The sequence below is a fragment of the Gopherus flavomarginatus genome, chromosome 7 (assembly GCF_025201925.1).
Source record: "Gopherus flavomarginatus isolate rGopFla2 chromosome 7, rGopFla2.mat.asm, whole genome shotgun sequence".
Lineage (NCBI taxonomy): Eukaryota > Metazoa > Chordata > Testudines > Testudinidae > Gopherus > Gopherus flavomarginatus.
The window spans coordinates 7214658-7223974 of NC_066623.1; positions in this window are offsets into that span (position 1 = coordinate 7214658).

Genomic DNA, 9317 nt, shown 5'->3' on the forward strand with positions numbered 1-9317 from the left:
AAAGGGGCAGGCAGTGGGGCGAATTCAAACGGTCCAGATTGCTCGCCAGAGAGGAGAAAAAAGAAGACCCACGAGGTGGATACGTCTGAGGTGGTGGGTGGGGAAAGGTCGAGCGGCTCCAGGAAACCCAGAGACCCCCGGGCTCGAGGAGATCAGCCCAGAGAGCGCACTGCTGAAGCTTGGAGAACGTTTAAAGTCTCCCCAGCCCGAGCGCACGTGCGAGCATTAGGGCAATGGAGCCGAGTCCCCTTCTGGTGGCACCAGCACTGTTAGGGCCTGACCCAAGGCCTAATGCAACCAGTGGCGTCTTCCTAATGCAACCAGGGAGCTCTGGGTGGGAGCCCTTCATGCTCCCCTGCTCCGGGGATCTGTCAGCACCTTTCCAAACCAAACACCCGCCCAGACGTGGGTTTATTTCCCTTGCGAACGACCTGGCACTGACTCTGGGTCCGGGTAACTCCGGAGCTACTGGGGAAACATTGGGGCTTCTGCCAAGAGTCTTATTTTCCAGCGGCTTGCTGGGGCTCCTGTCAGGCCAGGCTGGCTTGGCTGGGGACCCGGGGAATGCGCACCAGACTGTCCTGTCCCTGGACGGACCAAACTGGCCCCATTTTAAACCCACCTGTTACAAAGCTACAGGGTCTAAGCGCAGCCAGGATCCCAGTTTATTTTTACCCGCAAAAAACTCCCCGTTTCTGGCCTTTTGCCTTAGATTGCCATGTTACCTCCCCGATACAGCAAGGGCTGGACTTGTATTTAGAAAGACCTTGGCCTCCCCAGCGCCAAACTACGGCCTCCTTATTGGAAAGCCTCTTTTCCCGACTGAGGCAAGGCCAGGCTGCCGGTGCAGGGCCTGGCCTGGCTCTGCGGGCCTGGCTCTGCCCTGTAGGGCTATTGGAGGGCGAACAGGCTCCAGCCACGGGATCTGACCGTGACTTGACGGAGGGAGAGAGGGAGGGATCAGATTCATCTCCGCGGGTGAGAGGGGAATATTGGTGACCCCCCCCCCAGCCAGGCGCACTGCTGGACACAGTGCGCTCAGCCGGTTCACCCCCTCCGCTGGTGCTGGGACACCCTCCGGAGTGGGCTGTTCATTGCCCGTGTCACCCCTGGCCCAGCCCCTCCAGCCATGTGCCCGAAGCTTGCGCCCGGGAGCCCCCGGAGTCTGGCAGGCTCCCCCCCCCCCAGCCTCCCCCCTTTCCCCTTGCTGGGGCAGCTCACAGCTCAGCTTCCCAGCCTGGCTCTTGTGCCTGGGGAGGGAGCACTACATGAGAAAATCATAAAATGCAGAGCAGGGGCCCCTGGCCCCACTGCCTAGTTGCACCCCTCCTCCCCCTGGGCAGAGAGCCACCGCCCAACGCCGCTTCGTGCGCTTGGCCAGCGGCCGGACAAGCCAAGGCCCCCGCGGGCTGAAGTCTCCGTAGTGTATGTTGATGATGAGAAACGCCCCGGCTCCGCTCAACCCCTGCCCCAGCTGAACCCTGGGGTGGGTCGCCAGGGGACCATGCGCGGAAGCTCATCCCCAGAAGAGGAGTCTCCCAAACACGACCCTGGCCGGCAAAGCGCAGCTGGGCTCCGGCTCCAGGGCGCTCCAGCCCCGGGCAAGCTCCGAGCCCTTCAGCAACAACCCCCCACTCCCCATCCGCTTTAGCCGGAGAGCAGCCCCTGCTCCCCGCCCCGAACCTGGTCGGGTGGATTGGACGGGTGAACCGGAGTCCTTGGGCTGAGAGGGGGGTGGGGGGTCTGGCTGGCCCCTCAGCAAAGGCTCAAAGTGCAGCGGAGACCGGGAGGAGGAAAGAGACGAGGGTGGGGGGTGTCAGAATGAAATAAACAAGGTGCCTCCGAAGCACATGGAGGCTCTGTCTGTCGCAATGCCAATGTCATGTCACTTATCTAGCCAGAGAGTTTTAAAGACAGACGGGACCATCTTCATCTACTCTGACCTCCGGCACAGCCCGGAACCTCGCCCAGTACCCCAGGCTATCTAGGGCAGTACATTTCCTGTTGGGTACAGGGGGTGCTTTACAAAGCAAGAATCTAGATACTGGCCATTGGCTAGTTTGGAAAACAAAGTCAGCATCCCTTGTTCCTTTCGGCCTTTCTTTTCTTCAGCCAGTTGAACTCCTCTTGGGATTCAGAGGTTTCATGTAAGCACCTCTAGAGCCTTGTGACTTAGCCTCTCAGCCTTCAAGCAGAAACACTATGTCCAGTTCAAGCCCTTGTTTTGTACCTGGCCATCCCGTTTTTTAAAAATGCCTTGGCAGCTGGAATTTGACCCTCACTATCTTGTGTCTCAGAATGAATTTTTCCGCCAGGGTGAGAAAGAAATGTTTTCTCAGCCTTTTATTTTTTTTTTCAGTTTAAAAAGTTTGTATTGCTTTTGAAAACAGAAATAAGAAAAGAAAATAGGAACTATTACATTATATTATATTATATTATATTATATTATATTATATTATATTATATTATATTATATTATATTATAGGGGTTGGCAGCCTTTCAGAAGTGCTGTGCCGAGTCTTCAGTTATTCACTCTAATTTAAGGTTTTGGGTGCCAGTAATACATTTTAAACGTTTTTAGAAGGTCTCTTTCTATAAGTCTATAATATATAACTAAACTATTGTTGAATGTAAAGTAAATAAAGTTTTTAAAATTTTTAAGAAGCTTCATTTAAAATTAAATTAAAATGCAGAGCCTCCAGATTCATGGCCAGGACCTGGGCAGTGTGGGTGCCACTGAAAATCAGCTCACATGCCGTCTTCAGCACGCGTGGCATAGGTTGCCTACCCCTGTATTATATATTATATTATATTATATTATATTATATTATAAACCATCCATACATTTTTATTATATGAGCACTAAATCTGTGTGGATTTCTCTCTCTCTCTTGCAGCACTCTGCTATCTACAAAATGGTTTCCTCCAGAATGCTGATTTGGGGGGCAGCTTGTTCCCAGCCCAGCACAGCCCTGCTGTTGATTTCTTACCCACATTTGAAAAACAAAACCACACCGGGCCCCTTTGTCATTTTGGCACAGACAGTGCAGAACACTGGCATTTCCTCCCTTTTTTTAGTGTCATAGATTGGAAGGCCAGGAGGGACAATTACGATCATCTGACCTGCCTCCAGCATGACACAGGCCAAAGATCCTCACCCCGTAATTTCTGCATCAGGCCCATAGCTTGTGGTTGAGCTAAAGCAGATCTTTTAGAAAGGCAGCCAGTCTTGATGTAAGACTGTGTGTGAAGGCTGATCCCCCACATCCTTAGGTAAATTGTTCCAATGGTTAATTTTACTCTTCCTGTTAAAAACCTGCACCTTATTTCTAGTCTGCCTTTGCCCAGCTTTAGTTTCCAACCACTGAATCCTATCACTACCATCACACATATTAAATTATTCTTTTCATCAAGTCCTGGTAATGTTTTTCTAAATCCGTTGCAATTATTCAAATGAGAGAAGCAAGGAGATTCCCATCTCCTACAGTGACCCTGCATCTGCTCTTAGCAAAAACAATGGCAAAACGCCTATTTATTTCAGCTGGAACAGAAGGGGGCTTTGAATGGGAGCTTCTTGGGGCAGAGACTGACATTTCGGTCTGTGTTTGTACAACACCTAGCACCCTGGGGTCCTGGAAGGGGCAAGGCCTTTAAATCCATGGGCCTTTTAAATTGCACCCGGAGCTCTGGGGCTCCCGGCTACTGCTACCCCAGGGCTCCGGCTGCAGGGCTCTGATGGTGATTTAAAGGGCCCGGGAGTCCCAGGCTCTTTAAATCACCGGTCTAGGGAAGCTGCCCCCTGCCGGTATGGTCGTCTGCATAGCGGCTCTTGCCAGTATGCCGGACCAAACCAGATCAGCTTACTTTCACCTCTGGTCCTAGCCCATGATTGGGGGTCCTAAGTGCTACCATAATACTAAATACTAATGCATCATTCTCGGGCCCCAAATGGAAAAGCAGTGCCATTGATACGGATATAGGCAGTGTAGGTAAGATTAACATGTAATAGGCTGGAGATTGTAATCCAGGAATGGAAATTTAGCTCCTCAGTGGAATATTAAAAACCATGGCAGTTCCAATCCCATCTAAGGTTACGCAGGAGGGACACTCTCATATACCCTTCAGGAGCTGGTGTGTGCAGTGATCACTTCCAGCATGGGAGCAGGCTCTGTGGCAGCCACTCCTCTGTCTGCTGTAGTGTAATGTGCAAAAACTGTTCCCCTCCCTCCCCCCTCGCATGATCCCTTGTTGTCTGTGATGTTATCACCCTTCTAGTTCTCCCATGGCCCAGAGCATCCTGCCAAATGGACCAGGCCTGGCATTTGACTCTAAAAAATAAACAAGACCAAAAAAAAAAAAGTGGAAAATAGAAATCAAACCCTGCTGGGCCCGTTTAAAAATGGAATAAAGCAGCAGCGAACAACACAGAGCTGTTTCTCGCCCTCTTGCCTCCAGCTGAACAGATGGTTATTTGCGTGTTTGAAGGTCCAGCCGGTAGGATAGGATCAGGGCAGAGAGTGATATAAAACCCTGGCCTGATGGACAAATGGGATTTCTCCCAAGCACAGGATGGGGTCCCAAAATATGTAGGGGTGAAGGAGGATTAAAAGGATAACAACAATAATAACATCTTAACTTTGAGAGCCCCTTTTATCTAAGGTTCTCAAGGTGTTTTACTAAATATTACCTCCACTTTCCAGGTGGGGAAATTGAGGCACAGAAATGGTCAGTGACTTGCTCAGAGCCAGGCAGCGAATCAATGGCAGCCAGGGACAAAACCCTGCCCTCCTAATTTTTAGTCCATTGTTCTAACCACTGGATGCTGCTGCCTCTCTCCCTTCCTCCACATAAACGAAGTCCTTCCCAAAGGTGTCTTAACTCAGCTATGTTTGCCCAGGGCTTTGTGCGTCCCAGAGATGCTGTGGAAATGCAATTATTTATTTGCTGAAGGTGGGATTTTCCAAAGGGCTCAGCTTCGACCTAACTCTGTCCTGCTACTAAAAATAGTTCAGCTAAATGTGAGCGCTAAAGATGGGCCAGGCCCCAGCCCAGCAGCAGGCCCCAGCCCCAGAATGGTGGGCCCACTGGATTGCATTGCAGATGGAGTCCCAGCATGTCTGATCCTGAGTTGTTGGTTTTTTTCATTTTTCTCAGCCCTGATTCAGTCTGAGATCAGGCAAAAATATTTCATTTGCTTGGAAACCCATTTTTATCTTCCCCTGCTGGGGAGCTGCGCCAGCCACATGCGCTCCCTGCAAAAGGGTGAAAAGTCCAGACTGAGATTAAAGGGAAATATGAGGGTGAGATAAGGGCCAGGCCTGCAAGGGGAACTGTGCAGCTCAGTGTCTCGCAGGGGAGGCTGATGCGACAGCAACTGGAAATGAGCTCTTGGCAACTGGAGCCTGAAAGCACATTAGGTGTTGCTCGGCCTTCAAAGCATGGAGTCTGACCCCTGCCCTGGTAGAGCTGTGCAGCTCCTTTGACTTCAGTGGAACTGAGGGGCAAGATTGTTCTAAGTACAGTTCAGCCCAAAACAATACTAGAAAAGATGTGCCAGCAGATCTTGTTCCACCCCAGCCACAGCGTCCCTGGAGACCTGGGAGGGTCTCCACAGAGAACAGGATGTGGCCCTAGACTGTACCACCACCTTTTCCAGGGTTTCTCCACAGAGCACAGCGGTATGGTACACATCCATCCCTCCAATGCCACCCCTGCCATGCTCACCGACTCCTCTCCATGCCCAGCAACCCTTCCCACAGCATAGACGCCAGCCAGGGGGAGAAGCTATTGCAAGGTCTGAAGGTGGAGGACAGTGGTGCAGAGATGGCTGAGCCCACCCTCTGTGCAGGTGTCAGGAGGTTTGCTTGTGGAGGGACCTCTCCATACATGGATCTGGGGGCGGGGGGAATCAGAGCCTGATAAGGAAAAGATCATGGCTTGACAGGTGAAGGGTACAAAAAAGGGTCCCAATTTAAAACATGTAAAACTTTCCTCAAAGAGTTTTTTGTTCTGGTTTTTGTTTTGTTTTGGTTTTTTCGGTCAGAATCGCAGCTCCATGGAGTTTAAGGCCAGGAGGGACCATTAGATCATCTAACCCGACCTCTTGTATAGCACAGGTTATAGAACCTCATCTAGTGATCCCTGCACTGGCATGTGGCACACACAGAATACACAGTGGTGTGGCCTGGTACACAGGCTTCATCGGGGCTTGGATGCGCTGTGTATGCTAGTGGGTTCCATCCATCATGCATAAGAAATGTGACCATCCAAACTCACGCAATAACCCCTGCACCATTGTGTTTGCTCTCTCTCATATCTACAGGTTAATTGACTGGTAGGTAGGACAATTCCATTTATCCCAGATCCTAGACTTGCTAGCAGCTTTACTTAAACCCAAAAGTCTGTGCCCTCTTCCTCTTTAAGCTCTTTCATGCAAAGAAGCCCCCAGCTCCCTCTCCTTTGCCTGAGATTAAAGTCCAGGTTGGACAGAGTAAAAAGAAAAGAAAATACCAACTAAAAGAACGGTGGGACAAGTGAGGGAACTTTATACACTGTTAGACAACTGCTGTGTTCCTCCCCAGAGGTGGCTGCATTTCAGCCATAGGTGACGTGGTGCCTACATAGGGCTGGATTCTCTCCTACGGCTAAGCTCTACTCAGTGCATGGGAAAGATGGGGGGTGGGGGAAGTGGTTCAGTGAGCTGGTTATGGTGGCCTATTCCTGAAGGCTGCTGTGTGCCAGCCCTAGCAAGAGTTAGAGCAGCCAAGGGGCTTGTTTGAGTTACACCCCTGGCCCAGAGGCCCCAACTTTTACCAGCGTGCCCCAGCTAGGAACTGCAGAAGTAACCTCCAGGGGGAGAAGGGGACTGGAGAATGTATTTTAAAGGGATGCTAAAGGGATGCGGCAAACCTCACTGTGCTCTCACTCCATCTGAGGAGCAATTAATAAGACTGGGATTTTTAAGATACGAAAAGAGACAACTAAGGAGGGATATGATAGAGGTCTATAAAATCATGAGTGGCTGAAGAAAGTAAATAAGGAAGTGTTATTTACTCCTTCTCACAACACACAAACTGGAGTCACCAAATGAAATTACCAGGCAGCAGGTTTAAAACAAACAAAAGGAAGTATCGCTTCACACAATGCACAGTCAACCTGTGGAACTCCTTGCCAGAGGATGTTGTGATGGCCAGGACTATAACAGGGTTCAAGAAAGAACTAGGTAAGTTCACGGAGGCTAGATCGATTAAGGGCCATTAGCCAGGATGGGCAGGGATGGCGTCCCTAGCCTGTTTGCCAGAAGCTGCGAATTGGTGACAGGGGATGGATCACTTTATGATTATCTGTTCTGTTCATTCCCTCTGGGGCACCTGGCATTGGCCACTGTCGGTAGACAGGATACTGGGCTAGATGGACCTTTGGTCTGACCCAGTAGGGCCATTCTTATGCTCTGTTCTCCTCTCCCTGCAGTTAATTCCTTCGGCAGTGCCTTTTGTTTCTTCCCACTGGCCCAACCCCGATAGCTGGGCTTGGGTCACAGGCAGAAAAAGGAAAGAAAGCTACTTCCTTCCACGGCGCTGCTCACGTTGTGTCCAGAGACCAGGATCCTCCCGCCTGGATGCAGGCAAAGCTCCCACGGAAGTCAAGGAGGATTTTGCTCTCATGAGGCCACCAGTCCAGGCCACAAATCTCCTAATTTGTAGCAAACATAGACAGGGAGAGAAGCTGGCAGGTGGGAAAGGCTCGGAAGCAGGGGCTGTCCCCAGCAATGGCCTGGGGCCTCAGGCAAACCTTCCTGCCAGACTCTAGGAACATCAGTGGCTGTGGGGAGCCAAGCTCTCTGCTTGGCATCGTTTGTGATCAGTTTCACGCAGGCCCCTGGCCCCGCAGCTGGGGAGAAGCAGGCGGAAGCTAGAGCCCAGCGCCCATTTGCCAGGTGCTGGCTAAGGACGACTCCTCCAGCTCTGCGTGAGTTCCCTCTCCAGGGAGTTTACCTTGGTGGGAGGGGCTGGGGGGCAGGGAGAAATGATTGAGGAAGACAATAGTGCCAAGACAATGGTGTCATAAAGATCCAGGATGATAACGTCTCTTTCCCCTCCATTTTATTGCCGCTCAGGGTTGTGTTTGGAAAAGTTTGTTCAGGAAAAACAACAAGCCCTTTGTGGGGCTGAGAGAGAAGCTCGGTCTATGGCAGGCTGCGCCCAGCAGACCGTGGATCAGCCATTCGAGGGCTTTCTATGGTAGCTGGTCCACACAGCTCTCCTGGGTGAGAAAGCAGCAGCCCCCTTGCGGGGAAGGGAATCAGAGCAGCTCTGATTTGGCCGGTGTGTGAGACATGGAGGGGCCCTGGACCAGATCCTCAGCTGCACTGCGATGGGGGGAGAGGACATAGGTGGCCTTTCTGCTCCCACCCCATCCTGTGGGCAGCAGCATCTGGTCTGGTTCACTCTTGGCACAGTTGAGTACAGCCTCCGAGCTTCTCTAACGAGCTGGCAATAAAGGCCTCCTGGGGGCCAGAGGCAGGAACACCAGCTTTACCTCACCTGGGGCTTTTCCTGGGGCAGGGGCATCCCTCTGCCACCGGTTAAGCCAGCTCTGCACCCCTTTTCTGTCATGGCAGCAGTACCTAGGGGGTGGAGCTGGGGTGAAGATCTGGTGCTTAGAATAAAAGGATCCATGCTAGAATCCTGGGGGCAAAAACGTACCAGGGTCCTGCAACCTTGGGCAAGGGACCCAGCCTTAACCTTCTGCTTGCATCCCCCTGAGCGCAGATACAGCCAGAACCCACAGGCCCAGCTTGCCTTGCCTCTCTCACCCAGTGCCTAGCCCAGAATGGAACGAGTTCAAGGTGCCCACTGCCCTGGCCTCTGTGGGCCTCCCAGCTCTGTCTGGCTCTGCCCAGGCCTGGCTCTGATGGGATCCAACAGGTGAGCTGTACGCAGTGCCCTGAGGACCCCCAGAGTCAAGTCTTGGTCCATAATCAGAGGGAGCAGATTCCCTGGGCAGAAGCCTTCTGCTGGGAAGCTCATTTCCAGGATCACACAGCCCAAAGCCCTAAGGGGCCACAAGGGCTAGGAAGGGACAGATGACAGAGGTAGCCTCTCAGTGAGCCCGGGCCAGACCATGGAGGGCTCCAGAGCTCACAGCCAGTCCCCGGGAGGTGCCTTCTGCTCACACATTTATGCAGGTGTCAGCCCAGGAGGGGTGTGCTCCCGTTGTGTCTTAGACCTCCTCCCCTTTTCATGCCTAATGCATTGATGGGAAGGGGCTGGGTGAAGATTTTCCTGTCTCGAGGGGGTTCCTCTGCCTCTCTGGT